Source organism: Panulirus ornatus, chromosome 11 (genome assembly GCF_036320965.1).
Source record: "Panulirus ornatus isolate Po-2019 chromosome 11, ASM3632096v1, whole genome shotgun sequence".
Lineage (NCBI taxonomy): Eukaryota > Metazoa > Arthropoda > Malacostraca > Decapoda > Palinuridae > Panulirus > Panulirus ornatus.
Window position 1 is genome coordinate 64,720,168 of NC_092234.1, and position 21,584 is coordinate 64,741,751.

A 21,584-nucleotide genomic window follows, 5' to 3' on the forward strand; every position below is an offset into this window, starting at 1 on the left:
GCGACTTACATTTGTTCAAGACAAGGAGCAGAGGGCAAGGAAGATGTTAATATTTGTTTCAAGGAACAAACTAAAGTACATGGTAAAAGTTTAAACGTTAGAACCTAAAGTGTCACCAAAGTGAACACAGAGGAAGCAATAAGGGATAGGCTTCCACCTAGCGGAGGTTGCTAGCCAGTAGCGAGTCATATACAATTTTTCCCATTTTGCTTCGTTCTTTAATCTCATATTAGCTAACGCTTTCTCGAGTAATATATGCCACTTGCGAAGTAAAAGCCATATTATGAAAGCTCTTTATTCACAGAAAAATTTAATTTTTACACAAAATTAAAACAGCGTTTAAAAACACTAAAAATTGTGGTCGAAACTAAATTTTAGAAAAATTCAATATACAGTTTAAAATAATTTAGTAATAAAAACATTTAATATCCAAAAATTATTTTTTCAAAAGAAATCAGTGCAGGGAACAGGACTATTCCCAAGATTGTCATATCTATGAAGGCTACCCGTTAAACGAACCGTATAGTCCACCGTTAAATCAACGGTTAGGTCCAGTCCACCCCGTTCATCAGCAGTTGAACCACACACTAGGCTTGCCTAGTGTGTGTTGTGGAGGGGTTCTGCTCACTGGCAGAGTCGGTCTCTTCCTGTGTGTCGGTTATCTCCGGGACCTCATGCACGTTGTCCATGTGTCCTGGAAAGTGTGCGGCCAACCGCTGCATTCTGCTCCTCCGCCGGCTCGGGGAGTGTTCGGAGCCTCCGTGGGACACTCTGGGTGAGAGATCCAGTGGCTGGGGAGGTGATCCCAGGATCGAATCGCTAGCCCGACTTTGGGAGAGAGTATTGGCGGCTCTTCGTCGCGAACTGTATAATGGGGTTCGTACTGGCCCGGCTAAACGGTTCTGCCACATAGAGGATTCAGCTGCTCGGCTCAGGGACAAGGGCAGCGGATCGTGTCCTCCGCCGAAGGACCTGGGTAGAGAGGCACCTGCTGGGTTGGGAGATCTTTGAGGAGGCTCGGTCTCCTGACTGGGAGACCTGTTCAGTGCGTAGTCCTCACGGCCAGCGCACCAACCAAGAGAACAAATGTGTTCACGGATCGCATCTCCGAGTGCGTCTCGGAGCTCGCGGCGAGGAAACCTGCAGTCTTCACGGCTGGAAGACCTGGGTAGAGGGTGGTCTTCACGACTGGAAGACCTGGGTAGAGGGTGGTCTTCACGACTGGAAGACCTGGGTAGAGGGTGGTCTTCACGACTGGAAGACCTGGGTAGAGGGTGGTCTTTACGACTGGAAGACCTGGGTATAGGGTGGTCTTCACGACTGGAAGACCTGGGTAGAGGGTGGTCTTCACGACTGGAAGACCTGGGTAGAGGGTGGTCTTCACGGCTGGAAGACCTGGGTAGAGGGTGGTCTTCACGGCTGGAAGACCTGGGTAGAGGGTGGTCTTCACGGCTGGAAGACCTGGGTTGAGGGTGGTCTTCACGGCTAGAAGACCTGGGTAGAGGGTGGTCTTCACGGCTGGAAGACCTGGGTAGAGGGTGGTCTTCACGGCTGGAAGACCTGGGTAGAGGGTGGTCTTCACGGCTGGAAGACCTGGGTAGAGGGTAGCCTCCACGGATTGGAGACCTGGGTAGAAGGTAGTTTTCACGGCTGGAAAACTCAAGTAAAGGGTAGTTTTCACAGCTGGAAGGCCTAGGTTGAGAGTAGTCTTCACGGCTGAAAAGCCCAAGTAGAGGATTGCCTCCACGGCTGAAAAGCCCCAGTAGAGGATTGTCTTCACGGTTAGAAAGCCGAAGTAGAGGATTGTCTTCACGGCTGGAAAGCTGAAGTAGAGGATTGTCCCCACGGCTGGAAAGCCGAAGAGGATTGTCTTCACGGCTGGAAAGCCGAAGTAGAGGATTGTCTTCACGGCTGGAAAGCTGAAGTAAAGGATTGTCTTCACGGCTGGAAAGCTGAAGTAGAGGATTGTCCTCACGGCTGGAAAGCCGAAGAGGATTGTCTTCACGGCTGGAAAGCCGAAGAGGATTGTCTTCACGGCTGGAAAGCCGAAGTAGAGGATTGTCTTCACGGCTGGAAAGCTGAAGTAGAGGATTGTCTTCACGGCTGGAAAGCTGAAGTAGAGGATTGTCTTCACGGCTGGAAAGCTGAAGTAGAGGATTGTCTTCACGGCTGGAAAGCCGAAGTAGAGGATTGTCTTCACGGCTGGAAAACCCAATTGGAGGGTAGTCTTCACGGCTGGAAGGCACAAGGAAATGGTAGCCTTCACGGCTGGAAGGCCCAGGGAGAGGGTAGTCTTCACGACTGGAAGGCCCAGGGAGAGGGTAGTCTTCACGGCTGGAAGGCCCAGGGAGAGGGTAGTCTTCACGGCTGGATGGCCCAGGGAGAGGGTAGTCTTCACGGCTGGATGGCCCAGGGAGAGGGTAGTCTTCACGGCTGGATGGCCCAGGGAGAGGGTAGTCTTTACGGCTGGATGGCCCAGGGAGAGGGTAGTCTTCACGGCTGGAAGGCCCAGGGAGAGGGTAGTCTTCACGGCTGGAAGGCCCAGGGAGAGGGTAGTCTTCACGGCTGGAAGGCCCAGGGAGAGGGTAGTCTTCACGGCTGGAAGGCCCAGGGAGAGGGTAGTCTTCACGGCTGGAAGGCCCAGGGAGAGGGTAGTCTTCACGGCTGGAAGGCCCAGGGAGAGGGTAGTCTTCACGACTGGAAGGCCCAGGGAGAGGGTAGTCTTCACGGCTGGAAGGCCCAGGGAGAGGGTAGTCTTCACGGCTGGAAGGCCCAGGGAGAGGGTAGTCTTCACGGCTGGAAGGCCCAGGGAGAGGGTAGTCTTCACGGCTGGAAGGCCCAGGGAGAGGGTAGTCTTCACGGCTGGAAGGCCCAGGGAGAGGGTAGTCTTCACGGCTGGGTGGCCCAGGGAGAGGGTAGTCTTCACGGCTGGGTGGCCCAGGGAGAGGGTAGTCTTCACGGCTGGGTGGCCCAGGGAGAGGGTAGTCTTCACGGCTGGGTGGCCCAGGGAGAGGGTAGTCTTCACGTCTGGGTGGCCCAGGGAGAGGGTAGTCTTCACGGCTGGATGGCCGAGGGAGAGGGTAGTCTTCACGGCTGGAAGGCCCAGGGAGAGGGTAGTCTTCACGGCTGGAAGGCCCAGGGAGAGGGTAGTCTTCTCGGCTGGATGGCCCAGGGAGAGGGTAGTCTTCATGGCCCGGAGTCCTGGATAATGCGTATTCCTCTTGGCTAGAAGACGTGGGTAAAGAGAAGTGTTCACGGCTGGACGACCTCTCCAGAGAAGCTGCTGCTCGTTTCTGAGACTCGAGTTCGGCGTGTGTGGCCACTTGGTGGTCCTCCTCCGTACAGTTCTGGTGGCCTCCGCCGACGTACATACCCATTCCCATCACTAGGTTTACCTCGGCGTCGGCGGAAAGCGAAGACTCGTTATCGGAACCCTCCTCCTCCTCCGAATCACTGCTACCGCTGCACTCAATGGATCCATCGATTAATTCAATTTCCTTCTCCTTCTTTATCCTGACGGGGCAACTGGGGACGTTGGCCTCGTGGTTCCCGCCGCAGTTGATGCAGATGAGGTCGTCCTTGTTCAGGCAGGTGTCGCCAGTGTGACCGACACCCGCGCAGACGGAGCAGTACTGCTCCCTCCTCCTGCAGTCGCTCAGTTCGTGGTCGAAGGAGAAGCAGCGGAAGCACTGAGGGACGCCCGTTAACCTCTTCCTAGCCAGACGTGTTAAGGTATTGCCTGACGCCAACATGATACCGCCGGGGGCATGAAGGAGGCGGGTGGCCTCCTCCACTGTATCCAGCTCGATCCAGATCGACTCGGAACACCTCCACTTGACGGACGAAACTTTGGCGTCGTTGTAGACGGCGATCTCATGGGCGATCTCCTCAGAGGACTTCTTCCCAAGGTCTCCGGTCACGTTGAAGCCGATGAGGGTGCACTCCGCGCGGTACTGAGGGGTCTTCATCACCTCCAGGCCATGGGAAGCTAACGTGGCCCTTACCTGGGGGCTCATGACAAAGTGAACGACATCCTTGCCCACGCCGAGTGCCCATCCTATCCTGATCCTCCGACAGTGTCTGGTGTACAGCCCAGTGCAGGACTGAAAAGTCCTCAGCGCGTCCATCCTCTCACGACGAGGGACTTGGTGGTCCTGGATCTTCACGACCGGCATGGTGGACTTGGACAAGTGGACGGAGGGACGCCGGTCCGGGACACAGCCGTTGCCAAACTGCCGGTTATTGGCCTCTGTACTCAAAGAATCTTTTTCATAGCTTTGGTTCGAAAAGTCTCGAAACCTTTCGTCGAGACTCCACTGAACCCGGTTGATGATCGCAGCGAATCCCTGAACAACTCTGAAGATTGGATCTTGTAAACCATAACAAAGCCCACATTTAGCAGCGAAATATTTTGACGTTTTAGATTAATCATCATAAAGTATAAGTCAAGTAGACAGACTAAGTCATCTAAAGTATATTGTGTCTGAAGGACAGTTCGTCTAAATTCCAATGGTTTTCACAGACTGATTCGATATATTCACGAAATAACCTTTGGCCATTATGTAACACATTTCCAAACTGTTTCAATGTATGTAAAATGATGAATAGCATCATGTCTCGCTTTCCTTCTTGCCTGAGAAACAGATGAGAGACTAAACACCACCACCAGTACCACTAGCACCACCACCAGAACCACTAGCACTACTCTCAGTACCACTAGCACCACCACCAGAACTACTAGCACCACCACCAGTACCACTAGCACCACCACCAGAACTACTAGCACCACAACCAGAACTGCTAGCACCACCAATACCACTAGCACCACCACCAGTAGTACCACTACTACCAAAACTACTACCACTAACACCATTACCACTAGAACTACCCAGTACCACCAGCACCACCACCAGAACTACTAGCACCACCACCAGTACCACTACCACCACCACCAGAACTACTAGCACCACCACCAGAACTGCTAGCACCACCACCAATGCCACTAGCACCACTACTACCACTAACACCAGTACCACTAGAACTACCTAGTACCACTAGCACCACCACCAGAACTACTAGCACTGCTACCAGTACCTTTAGCACTACTACCAGTACCACCAGCACTACTACCAGTACCACTAGCACCACCACCAGAACTACTAGCACCGCTACTAGAACTACTAGCACCACCAGTGCCACTAGCACTACTACCAGTACCACTAGCACTACTACCACTACCACTACTACCAGTACTACTAGCACTACCACCAGAAATACTGGCACCACCACCAGTACCACTAGCACTAATATCAAAACTACTAGCGCTACCACCAATACCGCTAGCATTGCCACCAGAACTACTAGCACCAGCACTACTGCCACTGCCACAGGCACTACCACCACATCTACTAGCACCACCACCAGTACCACTAGCACCACCACCAGTACCACTAGAACCACCACCAGAACTACCAGCACCACCACCAGTACCACTAGCACCACCACCAGAACTACCTGCACCGCCACCAGTACCACTAGCACCACCACCAGAACTACGAGCGCCCCCACCAGCACCGCTAGCACCAACACCAGCATAACCAGCACTTCCACTAGAACTGCTAGCATCGTCACCAGAACCACTAACACACCACTCGTACCACTACCAGCACCACTAGTATCACTACCATCACATCCAGAACTACTAGCACCACCAGTACCACTAACACCACCACCAGAACTAGTAGCACCACCATCAGTACCAATAGCACCACCACCAGAACTATTGGCACCGCCACCAGTACCTCGAGCACCACCACCAGAACTACTAGCACCACCACCATTACCATTAGCACTATTAACAGAGCTACTACCACTACCAGTAGCACCACCACCAGAACTACTATCACCACCATTAGAATTACTAGCACCAACACCAGTACCACTAGCACCACCACCAGAACTATTAGCACCATAACCGGTACCACAAGCACCACCACCAATACCACTAGCACCACCAACAGTACCACTAGCACCACCACCAGAACTACTAGCACCACCACCAGAACTACTGGCACCACCACCAGAACTACTAGCACCACAACCAGTACCACTAGCACCACCACCAGAATTATTAGCAGCACCACCAGAACTACTAGCAATACCTCCACTAACACTAGGACTACCACCAGTACCACTAGCACAACTACCAGTACCACTAGCACTACTACCAGTACCACTAGCACTACTACCACTGCCACCAGTACCACTAGCACTACTACTATTACCACTAGCACTACTACCAGTACTACTAGCACTACCGCCAGAACTACTAGCACCACCACCAGTACCGCTAGCACTAATATCAGAACTACTAGCGCTACCACTATTACCGCTAGCATTGCCACTAGAAGTACTAGCACCACCACCAGCACTACTGCCACTACCACAGGCACTACCACCAATACTACTAGCACCACTACCATTACTACTAGCACCACCACCAGTACCACTAGAGCCACCACCAGAACTACTAGCACCACCACCAGTACCACTAGCACCTCCACCAAAACTACTAGCACCACATCAATGCCACTAGCACCACCACCAGTACCACTAGCATTACTACCAGAACTACTACCACTAACACCAGTACCACTAGTACCACTTAACACAACTACCAGTACCACTAGCACTACTACCAGTACCATTAGCACTACTACAACTGCCACCAGTACCACTAGCACTACTACCAGTACCACTAGCACTACTACCAGTACTACTAGCACTACCACCAATACCACTGGCCCCACCACCAGAACTACTAGCACCACCACCAGTACCACTAGCACTACTACCAGAACTACTAACCACTAGAACTACCACCAGTATCATTAGCACCACCACCAAAACTACTGTCACCGCTACCAGAACTACTAGCTCAACCAGTAGGAGTAGCACTACTACCAGTACCTAGCACTACTATAGTACCACTAGCACCACCACCAGAACTATTAGCACCACTACCAGAACTACTAGCACTACTACCAGTACCACTAGCACTACTACCACTACCACTAGCACTACTACCACTACCAACACCAGCATAACTAGCACTTCCACTATAACTACTAGCACCGCCACCAGAACCACTAGTACTCCTACCAATATCACTAGCACCACCACCAAAACTATTAGCACCACTACCAGTATCACTAGCACCACCACCAAAACTATTAGCACCACCACCAAAACTACCACTAGCACTACCACCAGAACTACTAGCACCATTACAGTACCACTAGCACCGCTGCCAGAACTACTAGCACTACCACCAGTACCACTAGCACCACCACCAGAATTATTAGCACTACCATCGGTACCACTAGCACCACCACCAAAACTACTCGCACCACCATTAGAACTGCTAGCACCACCACCAGAACTATATCACCACCAGCAGTACCGCTAGCACTTCCACCAGTACCATTAGCACTTCTCTCAGTACCACTAGCACTACCACCAGTACCACTAGCACCACCACCAATACCACTAGAGCACCACCACCAGTAGCATTAGCTCTACTCTCAGTACCACTAGCACCACCACCAGTATCACTAGCACCACCACCAGTACCATTAGCATTACTCTCAGTACCACTAGCACAACCACCAGTACCACTAGCCCCACCATCAGTACCACTAGCACCACCACCAGTACAATTAGCACCACCATCAGTATCATTAGCGCTACTCTCAGTACCACTAGCACCACCATCAGTACCACTAGCACCACCACCAGAACTATATCACCACCAGCAATACCATTAGCATTGCTGCCAGAACTGGCACCACCATCAGTACCACTAGCACCGCCACCAGAACTACTAGCACCACTACCAGAGCTACTAGCACCACCACCAGAGCTATATCACCACCAGCAGTACCACTAGCACTACTGCCAGAACTAGCACCACCATCAGTACCACTAGCACCACTGCCAGTATCACTTAACACCGCTATCAGTATCACTAGCACCACCACCAGAATCACTAGTAACCAATAGTACTAGCACTACCACTGTGCCTTATTAGTGATGCTGTATCAATTCGTTACGCAGACATCCGTTGTAGAGAGAGACTTCACCATGAAACGAATCTTCCTAACGAAGAAACTAGCCTCCCGCCATGCCTTAGGTCATGAGGTCAGCCTGCATCTAGCGCACAGTGGTGCCCCGTCATACACTAGGTCACGAGGCAACCCAGTTCACCACACGCCCACCTAACCTGGTGTCAGTTGTCTGGTAAATGGCTAGGGATTCCATGAGTTAGCCTAGTTAAATTACCTGGTTTCCTTTTCTTTCATTTTTTTTACTCCGTTTCTACCGCTTTTTTTTTTTCTGTTTTTGTTTTCGTTTCTCATGTGATATCCCAGTCTCCTCTTCGTCACAATCGCATCTTTGAACAAAATTTTCTCAAAATCGCTCATCGTTAACCTCAGACCATGAACGAAACCATACGTATGAGAATGTACACGTTCACAATACACAACAAATCAACAACCAAAACCAAGCAACACAGACTCACCAACACACTCATGAAACAGATCAAAACCACATAGATCCACATAGCATAAAGAAAATGGTTTAAAACCTCAGGCTGCAAAAACACAAATAGTAATCTCAAGCAGCTCGCGAGAATTGGACCATAAACGTGAGGTGTTCCTTGGAGATGATGCTCAGTTGCTTCCAACCGAGTTAACACTAATGACTTGGCTCCTGTCTAACACCTGATTTCAGAACACGTTAGAAATACTCTATGAATATAAAGGTATATATATATGATTTATTAAGTCACTACTTTACACAGATGGAAGTCGAGGATTCACTTTACAGTATAATAGTCTACATATTTATCTGGTGTCGGTTATGTGTATATGCCTCATTTAAGGGCTTATTTTCGTGGGTTAATGTACGTCTGTTTTAGCCTGAAACTGTAAAGAGGTAATAATGGGGTATTCTTTCAATTTCTATGAAAACCTTTCACACTATATAATAGATTTTGGTCAACACACACACACACACACACACACACACACACACACAGCTAAGATATAGTATTGCAAAACTAACCATATATATATATATATATATATATATATATATATATATATATATATATATATATATATATATATATATATATATATATAAAACCCATATTACTGAGATATATTAAGAATATCCAGAACCCTGTTGGAATGCACGACACGTTGACAGTGATTGCCATTGGACACAATATTTGCTGCGTGCCAAGACAAGATAGATGATTCAGTGATATTTTCACATCCCTCCCCCCTTCTCTAGTTCTAAAATTCCGTTGCGGCTACCCTTTAAATAGCTACTTTGAGATGTTTATAATCTTTACGATCCACTACATGATATACATAATGTTGAAAATAATTCCGCGGCTGTTGCGAGGTAGATCACACCAGACTTCGGAAAAGGATTCGAACTTCTGAGGCAACAGTGATGCCTGTTCAAAATTCTGTTCATTCATTCTTCATATTTGAACCAGTGGTCGAACGAGAATCTGATATTCCTTTACATGAGACTCTAAGTGATATTGCTTTCAGAGGACTTGAATATATAGTATTTTCATCCTATTCAGTTGAATATTGTAATTAGGTCTTTTTAATTGCTCTATTGTTTATTTGTGAAAGGAACCGCTGGCATAAGTATTTGGTGTTGCAGGGCACTGTACGATAATTTTTTTCTTGTATTTGAGATTTGGATATATTTATTTTGTTTGTTTACATGCATTGAAAGTGACATATTCAAGATATAGCTATTTGCATATATGAAAAATCCACGAACAAAATTTTTTCTCAAATTTTGATGTTAACAAAATAATCTACGATCAGTTCGTGGCGAAGATTGGCATCATGGTAGTTGTATTGAAATGAGAAAATAAAACTATATAAAAAAATTATTCGGAAATGATGAAATAGAAATGTTCCATTCTTAGGGATACTAAGACAAAAATTCTGAAATTCACTTATATCCCTGTGGGAAACATTCTACTAAATTTAACCATCACTGAGTAAATGTGGGGAATGCAGGATTGGGACATGCTTTCCAACGTCAAGTAATGGAGGCCAATATAGATCGACCAGATTAATTTGATACAGTACAGGTCATTAGCCGATCTATACCATCATACCATTCTAAGATGAAAAGGGGCTGAAAATTCATCATGTGCACCAACTGAATCTGTAATTAGAATGGCCCTTAAATAAAAATAGCACTACTTTCCTGACGCAACAAGTGAGGCGAGGAATCTACTTCATACCTGTAGCTCGACCTTGAAAAGACACTGTTAATAAGTGAAATTAAATCGTATAAGAGCGGATATTTTATTCATTAAGTCGTTTAAGAGCGAATATTTTTTCTGGCAATGTCTCAACATGGAAAAACAATATCCTTATACATTCCTAAGATTTTATTCATAGACATTTAAAAAACTAGATCTATATCATCTTTACAGATGTCGAATCATCCCCATTTTCCCAAGCATTTTTCTAGGTTAGGTTAGTTAGATTAGGGTAGAATATTTATGAATATAAACCAAAGCAAGAATAGAAAATGACGGAGGAGAAATCTAAAGATGATCCCAAAGATCAGTTATTTTTAGTTATCTCTTGTAACATGGAAGTAACAGCAAAGATCACTTTAGGAAAAATATATTGTGTTAAGTATCTTTAGCATTCACCTAACCTTTGTAGCCATAACAATTGACGGACTAAGATAAAGTCTTGAATATTTAGCCAGTTTGCACTAATGAACAATGAGTATCTTTTCCTATATGACGGATGTTTTGTTCAGGCGAGATAGTCTAGTAACAAAAGTTTGAATGCGCCCGTTTCTTCTCTTAACAATTCTCGGAGAATCTCATTCAAAACATCCCTGCCACAAAGCTACTACGATATAAAGCTTATCTATGTTTTTTACGAGACGATAATTCGTTTTCACCAGCTGAACTTGGTTCACTTAAAGTTGATACGAGAGAACTAGAAAGATGAAACCAAAATTTTAATGTTGGGATTTTTTTTTTCATTGAAAACCGTAGTTTTCAGCTAATGTGTGACACCATGATATAGCTGCAGGCTTAGAAAGCAGTTAATCAATATGTATTGTCATCCTTGAACATGTTATGATATGCTAATGCACCACAACTTAATCTCTATGTAAAGACATGAAATCTAGAAGAGAAAGATATCCTTGTACTATATTATAACGGAAAGATACTGTAGAGTTCAGCTGGTCCTGTTTTTATTTACTTCCTCCTTCATCAAGATATTCAAACAGGAACCAGGACGAGAGCTTATGGTACATCCCGAACGTCTCCTCTCACAATCTAGTTCCCTTGTTAACACTTCCCTATTCACAGTTTCGCTCCAGATAGGTGGAGCACTTAGCATACAGCTTAGCTTTGTCTGCACAGGGTACTTTTCTCGTGCAGCCCAGCTCATATCTGTTACCTCTTCGTAGGTTAACTCAGTTTAGGTAGTGCAACTCGCCGACATCTACCCTAATTCAAGCCAAGGAGAGCACATCCTCCTCTCAGTCTAAGTTTTTCTACGTAGAGCATTTATTTCCACGCGCAGCTTGACGGCATTTTAGCAGAGAACTTCCTGCATTCACAGTCCAACTTCCCATATTTGGTGCTTAAATCACAGGGCAGCCTACTGCTTTATCTGTACTCCACATGGAAGCAATTTCTCCATTCACAGTTGAACTCCATTTAGAAGTAATTTTTCGTTTATTATGTAACCCCAGCCTGCTTAGCTGAACCCGATTTTTCTCAAAAAGATTAATGAATGAATTACATTTCGTAATATATGTACAGATTTGGGGGTTTTACTGCCGCAATAATAAATAAATGTTTAGATCCGAATTTTTGGTTACACATGAGATTTTGGGTGAATCATTTGGTTAAATTTGCTTGATTTTAAGTATTCCTTGTTTATCTGAAAGCCAATAAATTGTTCGTTTTCATGCCTTGCTTATATTGTAGGAAGCACTTTGATATTTCTGGTGTATATTCCTGAAGAGCGTTGGCTACAGTATAAGAAAATGACAGTATCATCTTGGTTGATGCAACACTAGTTTGCCAATACTGTATTCTTTTTTTTCTTTCACTGTTGCTGGCCTATAGTTCATAGTCTTAGAAGCTTATCATAAATAGAGTAGTTCTGGTTTTAATGTGGTGAAGGCTTTTCTTATCGAATATACGTCGTCATTACCGGAATAAAACAAAGTGTTTCATTGTTGGATACTATCAAAGAAAGAGGTTTGCTAAGACTATGAGCGCTTGGCGGCCACCCAACAGGATATACCTCCTTGCCTCCGTCTGTCAGGTTTGGTGCACAGTTGCCAGTTGTGGTGCACACCACTCACCCACCCACCCACCCGCCACCATAACCTTCATTCTGCAGCTTTGTCTCAGGATGCTGCTCTCTGCTACGCTACGTTGTCCACTGGAACAGATAGAATGTTCTTGGTATGTTCTTTGTGTCGAAAACCAGAGAATGTAGATGTCTTTTTTTTTTCTAAATACTTTAGTCAATTAATGTGCTTTGGGGATTCTGGTGGAAATTACGACTTTGGTAGGGCAGACACGCTATTTTGTAGAATCAAATATTACAAAGAAAAATGTTAATACTATCAAACGTTTTTATTCCTGGTGTGTTTCCAAAGCACGACTGTTTCCTTAGTAATTTCAAAAGTGCTTAATTATTACGTAATTGCATTAGATTGAATAGCTTACGACATCCACTGACACATAAATTACTCGAAACTAATATGCTGCAACACTCGTATCAAACCAGTAATGCTAAGAGCTGCAGGAAATTTAATTTATTTACCATCCTTCGTGCAATGGCGTGGCAAAACGCTATACAGGCACTTAGCAAACTTGATCTTTTATAGTTATACATATGTGTGTCTGTATCAGGCAAGTTGCAATTTCGGCCGATGGCGTTTTTCATAAAGATAGGCTGAGGGGCTTCTTGGATCAATTTATATAATCGTAAGTCAGGCCCATAGCCAAGACTCCCCATGGGGTTGGTCGTCTCTGTGTAAAGGCGTACTTCTCTTTTTTTTTTCATGTAAACTGGTGGCTGATGGAAGCAGTTTGTATGGTTATTAACTACTGATGTGGTTCTGTATAGCTTTTCCTGAAGATTTCAGAGATGAAAATGTATATTTCATGAGTGATGTTATATATCTAATCTCTCAAGGGGGTTTAACCCCCCATCTCTGGTTACGGGACTGTAAGGTACCTAATGAATCATGAACAGAAGTTGTGGGCGTGTGGTAAACAAGTCAAGTTACAGAGAAAGGGTAAGGGACCTCACGTATGTAGTACACGGATACATGTAAATACAACATAGGATGAGTCAGTGGGTAATACAGCCAACACGTGAGTTTGGTCTTCGGGATAGGCTGATGCGTATCCATGAAGTCCCCACGCAATCAATACATGAATACACATGAAATGTTTATTGAAGTGAGACCATGAACGAGTGGATGGACAAGTTACAGGTAAGCTTTGTGCCCATGTATACAGTACGTGGCTACAGCCACGTAACAATACTAAATGCAGTACACGTGGCAAGTTTAGATATTTAGTAGTACAGGCACATAGTTGGGTAACAAAAGAGTTAAACCTGGAGGTAAACTGCATGACTAGTCTCTGGAATTGGCTGAGGCACTTATGTAAACGTATATGAAATATTGAACTTTTTTGTGGAAAAATGGCGTTACATGAATCAAGTTCAGAGGTGGGCTGAAGGCCGCATACATCCATTGGCAGTACAATAAAGCTGCACACGGGCAAAGGGCGTAGTGCTGCGGCATGAAGAATGCTGGTCCTTATTCTACAAGACCACAGGAACAATAATTCCTTGCTGTGGGTCGTGCTGGGGTGAGTGTTACGTCTGTCGCTGAGCTGACGGTTATCGACTCAGCTGATCGCCTGCCATGTGCATGATGATTTCCATGTCCTCGCCTCATTTTCATTTACCTGACGAACATTTTAGTTCGTAAAGACCCACCTCTGATATGCATGCGTGGCTGATATATTGGAACTGAGAGTATATGACATTTTCCCGCCTAAAGGAGTAGTGTAGTGAGTATGATGGTGGTGGTGGTGGCGGAGTCCCATGATTTTTCTTCCAGGAAGTGTCGTCCGGTGTTGAGCCTAACTCTCTCTCAGCCCTTCGTAGAATCATATACATCGTACTGTGTTACGTATGAGCAGCCAGGCTGTCTTTCTTTAAGGATAAATTAAAATATATCATTGGAGAAGGGAATGAACAGAAAATTAGAGTATGGGAGAAGTGCACAAAGGCAAGAGAAGCTTAGTAGCCATATTTACGTGAATCACCTAACAGAAGCTGAGTACCGTCTCTTTTCTGAATGATTTGATTTAACAAGTAAACCAAGACAGCTTTGAATGCTACTATCTACAGAATAGCTATATTATATTTAGACTACTCATGATAGTTTGGAAAAAGCTGGGCTCAGTAAGAACTTGGCAACTTGTCAGGTGCTACGTCACAGCCGACCCCACCCTGGTTCTTTGTCGGGTTGATGGCGGCGTGAGAGAGGCCAGCCTACGACGTAGCGCCCTCACTCCGCGAATATTAAAAGGGCTTGAACTGATTTGGAACTGATGCTATACAGTGTCTACGCTCTTAACGTACAACTGTAGTAATAACGATAAAAGAATATTTCTGCCCTTCTCACCATATGACATCACATGAAGAAAGAGCCAAACTGGTTTTCAGTTAATCATAGTTTAATTTTAGTCTTATCATAAGACGCTGTCGAACATCTTTTCGTACAGCTTTACCAGCATAATATATCACCGCCATTATAACAAAATTTATAAATGAAAGATTACTGAATGGCTATCTTGGAAATCTGAGATGGACACCGAACACACTGGCGATGATTTTTAGACTTTAGGTCATTGTAAATCGGTAATCATATGGACAGTCCTTTTATATCAGAATTATAACATCATAGTCTTCAATGTCGAGTTTCTATGTGTTAGACCTACAGTTGTTGTGTTAACAAACAACAGCAGTGCTTACAGGCTGTTTACTGACTTCAACAGGTCATGTGACGGGCTTCCCCATGATATGTCGTATATACTGGGAACACGTCACACCACTAACCCTTTCCCTCTGTGTGTGTGTATGTCGACGCCACGTTATACGTCTGTATCAGCTAAAGGTATTAGGTTGCTCTTGTGCGAAACATAATATTATTGTGGAGATTTGATATACAGCATTATGATAACTGCCTCTCATTATTATTTCATTACCATTCATATGTAATTATTGGCATCGTAATATTTACATAATATATGCGTCAACATAGCTTTTATTTTCTAAAGAATCTACATTGCATAATGAACTTATTTAGGACAATAGACGAACGCTGAATTTGTATGATCTACCTAGAGAAGGGTGTATATGATTTTTAAGAAATAAATATGCTTCTTGAATTTGAGGCAGCACCTAAAGAACTTGTGACGTCACAGTGGCCTCAAAGTGCGTAAGCATATTACCATTTTCTTTTTAAGATGCACTAGGGTTCCCCCACTGATTCTTAGATTTCCTTGTTTCTGTTTTTTGCATTTATAGCCGCACATTTGTCTTTTAAGAGGGTTTAATTTTGTAATTGACTGTCGATATCTCCCTACACTAGTTTTCTAATATTCTAACATTCTATCTAACCTTGTCCCCCACTGGTTCATTTCAACATGAGTTCCGTTGTACTTCACCTCCATCTTATTCATGTAGTTCATCATCACAACATGAACGTCTCCGTCTTCAACGTCTCGTCTTCAGCGATGCCAACTCTCATATCTGCATCAAAAAGGAAAACGTTAGAACAGGTCCTCGTCTCTGGCAGATATTGGCAATATTTACAGCAGAAACAAGTCATGTTATAGATCTGCTTTTCTTGTCCTCGCAGCAGGCGAACCTTGGCAAGGCTTGAACCCCACCTGGCCTACCTACTCGCCTCACAAGGTCCTCCAGTTGCCAGAAATAGATTTCGCCCAACGTCCACCATTAACTAGCGAGCCACGCTGGCCATGGCCGGCAGCTTCCACCCAGCTCCTTGCTTCTAAGTTCTAATGTTTCTTCTGTTTCGTGGGCATGCGTTTGGAATTTTCTACTGTGGTTCTGTTAAAGTAGTGCTGGCGGCTTGGTGCCTTCAGCAAAGCGCCTTTGTTTAATTTCTACCGAGCCATCATGATGGCCAGAGATTGTAACTTTAGCAGGTAGGAAATCGAGAAATATAAGGCGGTAGGCAGTCCTAGCGCCAACATTCCCGAGATAACATAGCTAAGGCCCGGCAAAATCAATCCAGTGATGAACCAGTCTAAATGCTTTTATGGTGTAGCAAGTAAATTGAAGTATTTAATCACATAAATTTTATATAGTAAAACTATTGTCTAAATAAGTGTACCGTGTTGACAAAATACCAAAGTGGCATTTAAACTTAGCGGCGTTATTGAGACGCGCGACATTCATGTTAAGGCTAACCAAAGTACCGGAAACTCGAGTGCCCAATGCCCTAAAACGGCGCTTGATAAAGTCGCTTGATGTAGCCAAGCTGGAGAATTATTCCTGGTGGATATATATGCATGATTCCTACATCAGAATGGGGGGGGGGGGGGGGGCGGTGTTTCACCTCAGCTCTCACTGGGATTTATCGGGGAAGCAAAAAGCAAGAATCTCCTAACTAGCAGCCTTTATTTCAACGTGTTATCTTTCAGGAAATATTTGTAGGTCTCTTTGCCGGCTCTGACAAAGTTGCATTGTAGGAAAACAGTGTGAACACATATCGTCGTCAAATAACATTATCACAATTAAATGCTGAAATATTCAAAAGTGCACGCATGTACCATAGATAAAGAACATAGAGAATTTAATCGCGTCATAAAGTAATCTATTCTGATCGTATGTAGGGCAAACGTGGCTAATACCTTTACTGCTAAACGCCTACTCAAATTCAATTCGTGTGTGTGGAAAGCTTTGGCCGTCAGGTGCGAGCCTAGCTGAAGTTTTTGTTTAATGGTGATGGCTCGTCCTGGGTGTGTATGAACCTATTTGCTTTTTTTGCCTGTGTGGAATGGATAGATTATATTAATACATTGATTGATAATAAATCAATGGAATTTATAAAAAAAAAACTTCGTGTGTGTGTGTGGTTACTATTTGTGCGTTACGAGTAGGAAATCTTACACTTGCCCCGTCCCTTACCATTACACACACAGATATATATATATATATATATATATATATATATATATATATATATATATATATATATTATCCCTGGGGATAGGGGAGAAAGAATACTTCCCACGTATTCCCTGCGTGTCGTAGAAGGCGACTAAAAGGGAAGGGAGCGGGGGGGGCTGGAAATCCCTTTTTTTTTTTTTTTCCAAATGAAGGAACAGAGAAGGGGGCCAGGTGAGGATGTTTCCTCAAAGGCCCAGTCCTCTTTCTTAACGCTACCTCGCTGAGGCGGGAAATGGCGAATAGTATGAAAAAGAATATATATATATATATATATATATATATATATATATATATATATATATATATATATATATATTTTTTTGCTTTGTCGCTGTCTCCCGCGTTTGCGAGGTAGCGCAAGGAAACAGACGAAAGAAATGGCCCAACCCACCCCCATACACATGTATATACATACGTCCACACACGCAAATATACATACCTACACAGCTTTCCATGGTTTACCCCAGACGCTTCACATGCCCTGATTCAATCCACTGACAGCACGTCAACCCACGGTATACCACATCGAGCCACTTCACTCTATTCCTTGCCCTCCTTTCACCCTCCTGCATGTTCAGGCCCCGATCACACAAAATCTTTTTCACTCCGTCTTTCCACCTCCAATTTGGTCTCCCACTTCTCCTCGTTCCCTCCACCTCCGACACATATATCCTCTTGGTCAATCTTTCCTCACTCATTCTCTCCATGTGCCCAAACCATTTCAAAACACCCTCTTCTGCTCTCTCAACCACGCTCTTTTTATTTCCACACATCTCTCTTACCCTTACGTTACTTACTCGATCAAACCACCTCACACCACACATTGTCCTCAAACATCTCATTTCCAGCACATCCATCCCTCCTGCGCACAACTCTATCCATAGCCCACGCCTCGCAACCATACAACATTGTTGGAACCACTATTCCTTCAAACATACCCATTTTTGCTTTCCGAGATAATGTTCTCGACTTCTACACATTCATCAAGGCTCCCAGGATTTTCGCCCCCTCCCCCACCCTATGATCCACTTCCGCTTCCATGGTTCCATCCTCTGCCAGATCCACTCCCAGATATCTAAAACACTTTACTTCCTCCAGTTTTGCTCCATTCAAACTTACCTCCCAATTGACTTGACCCTCAACCCTACTGTACCTAATAACCTTGCTCTTATTCACATTTACTCTTAACTTTCTTCTTTCACACACTTTACCAAACTCAGTCACCAGCTTCTGCAGTTTCTCACATGAATCAGCCACCAGCGCTGTATCATCAGCGAACAACAACTGACTCACTTCCCAAGCTCTCTCATCCCCAACAGACTTCATACTTGCCCCTCTTTCCAAAACTCTTGCATTCACCTCCCTAACAACATATATATATATATATATATATATATATATATATATATATATATATATATATATATATATATATATATATATATATACCAAGTTTAGTAATCCACACATACACACTCTTGTATGTCGCATGCGTTCCTGTCATTTGCATATACCAGTGCAAGTTGTCTTTAGAACGCGTGTCAGCATATGTAGGATCGACCCTTGTATATACATCTATCTGTCATTTGTTTTGTGAAAGTGTTGACTTGGCGGCTCAGCTGAGTTATTTCTCCGATAGTTGTCGATATATGAGTCACCAGATACCGCCATAACAATATTGAGGCCTGGAAGATTTTGCGATATACTTCAGTGTCTCAGTAGACAGCAGTCTTTTACGTACTAGATATATTTTGGCATGTAAGATATATATTCATACCCCTTGTATTCAATGACACATACTAAATAACCTCTAATATATCCCTACTGGCAACTACTCATGCCACACCTACAGCAATATTCTGAACGTAAATAGGGAAATGTGTGTCTTAAGGCTTTTCAGCTCAAGACCTTTTATTTTGTTTACTTTAAATACACTTACGCGTCCTGGGTTTGTGTAATTACCTAATTTTCAACTATCGTACAGAAGTTGTATGATAACCGTTACTTGAGAATCTCCAGATACCGCCATATCACGCTCTGGTAGATTCTACAGGATACCACGAAATATTTCTCGAGATACCAGTGATTCAGAGAGTAGAGAAATCCTGATACCATGATAAACATACACTGTAACCCTCAGTCATTCACTGTTGTGAGTCATTTATCCTCGTAATATCATTAATAGGAAACTAGCCACGTTCGGGGACACGTCACGTATTAACCATAGCACGAACGCATGAGTCACTTCAGTGGTCATTGGGAAATCAATTTTTACTCTTGTTAGCGAGAGTCGATAGTGTTCCGTATGATACCTTATCGAATAATCTTATCTCCCAACTGATATCACATGACGACCCCCTGTGGTGTACCTAGTACCGAAGGCTTAAGATTCTCATTTGGTTTTAAAGTAAAGGCATATGCTTAAGAGTTTTTGTTGTAATGTACTTTGATGTACACCTTTCCGATTGCCACAGATTTTCCCCGTTTGCTGAGTATGTAGCCTCTCTCTCTCTCTCTCTCTCTCTCTCTCTCTCTCTCTCTCTCTCTCTCTCTCTCTCTCTCTCTCTCTCTCTCTCTCTCTCAGCCGAGTAATAAAGGCAAGTCTCGCTGTTGTACCATGGTTCTCACCTCCTTACACCTGCTTCAAACTGTACCTTCTTACTGACTTCTTGTTTACTTTCACCCATGTCTTGCAACTCCTCTTTCCGTTCTTAGTTTTTTGTCATTAACCCCGTTAATCTCTCTCTCTCTCTCTCTCTCTCTCTCTCTCTCTCTCTCTCTCTCTCTCTCTCTCTCTCTCTCTCCTAGAGTAAGAATCCCAAACGCAAGTAAAAATTTGTTTCACTTTTGAAAAGAACATTCTGAAGAGCATATCTGTACGTTTGGATAGCTAGCAAAGTCGCAACATTTTTTTCCAAAAGAAGGAACAGAGAGGGCCAGGTGAGGATATTCCAAAAAAGGCCCAGTCCTCTGTTCTTAACGCTACCTCGCTAACGCGGGAAATGGCGAATAGTTTAAAAGAAAAAGAAAAGAATATATATATATATATATATATATATATATATATATATATATATATATATATATATATATATATTCCTATGAGTCCACGGGGAAAATGAAACACATAGGAACTCATAGGAATATCTTGATCACGCGCAAAATTGTGATCCTTTCCAATATATATATATATATATATATATATATATATATATATATATATATATATATATATATATATATATATATATATGGAGTGTGTATTTTGAAGGTTTGTTGAGTTCGATGATAGAGTGGCAGATATAGGGTGTTTTGGTCGGGGTGGTGTGCAAAGTGAGAGGGTCAGGGGAAACAGAGAAGAGGTAGTGAAAGCTTTGCGGAAGATGAAAGCCGGCAAGGCAGTGGGTTTGGATGGTATTGCAGTTTATTTTTTTTTAACAAGGGGATGACTGTATTGTTGACTGGTTGGTGAAGATATTCAGTGTATGTATGGTTCATGGTGAAGTGCCTGAGGATTGGCGGAATGCATGCATAGTGCCTTTGTATAAAGGCAAAGGGGATAAAGGTGGGTGTTCAAATTACAGAGGTATAAGTTTGTTGAGTATTCCTGGGAAATTATATAGGAGGGTATTGATTGAAAGGGTGAAGGCATGTACAGAGCATCAGATTGGGGAAGAGCAGTGTGGTTTCAGAAGTGGTAGAGGATGTGTGGATCAGGTGTATGCTTTGAAGAATGTGTATGAGAAATACTTAGAAAAACAAATGCATGTATATGTAGCATTTATGGATCTAGAGAAGGCATATGATAGAGTTGATGGAGATGCTCTGTGGAAGGTATTAAGAGTATATGTTGTGGGAGGTAAGTTGTTAGAAGCAGTGAACAGTTTTTATCGAGGATGTAAGGCATGTGTACGAGTAGGAAGAGGGGAAAGTGATTGGTTCCCAGTGAATGTTGGTTTGCGGCAGGGGTGCGTGATGTCTCCATGGTTGTTTAATTTGTTTATGGATAGGGTTGTTAGGGAGGTGAATGCAAGAGTTTTGGAAAGAGGGGCAAGTATGCAGTCTGTTGTGGATGAGAGAGCTTGGGAAGTGAGTCAGTTGTTGTTTGCTGATGATACAGTGCTGGTGGCTGATTCGGGTGAGAAACTGCAGAAGCTGTTGACTGAGTTTGGTGAAGTGTGAAAGAAGAAAGTTGAAAGTAAA

General features: G+C 44.0%; 1 long non-coding RNA gene across 1 annotated transcript in view; it reads right to left on the bottom strand.

Annotated features, from left to right (window-relative positions):
• Window positions 1-13,542: 13,542 nt before the first annotated feature.
• Window positions 13,543-21,584, bottom strand: part of LOC139751119 (uncharacterized) — a 30,672-nt gene continuing 22,630 nt past the window's right edge. The window contains exon 2 of the long non-coding RNA XR_011713288.1: window positions 13,543-15,935. This is a non-coding gene — a long non-coding RNA (uncharacterized lncRNA). The remainder of the gene's footprint in view (window positions 15,936-21,584) is intronic.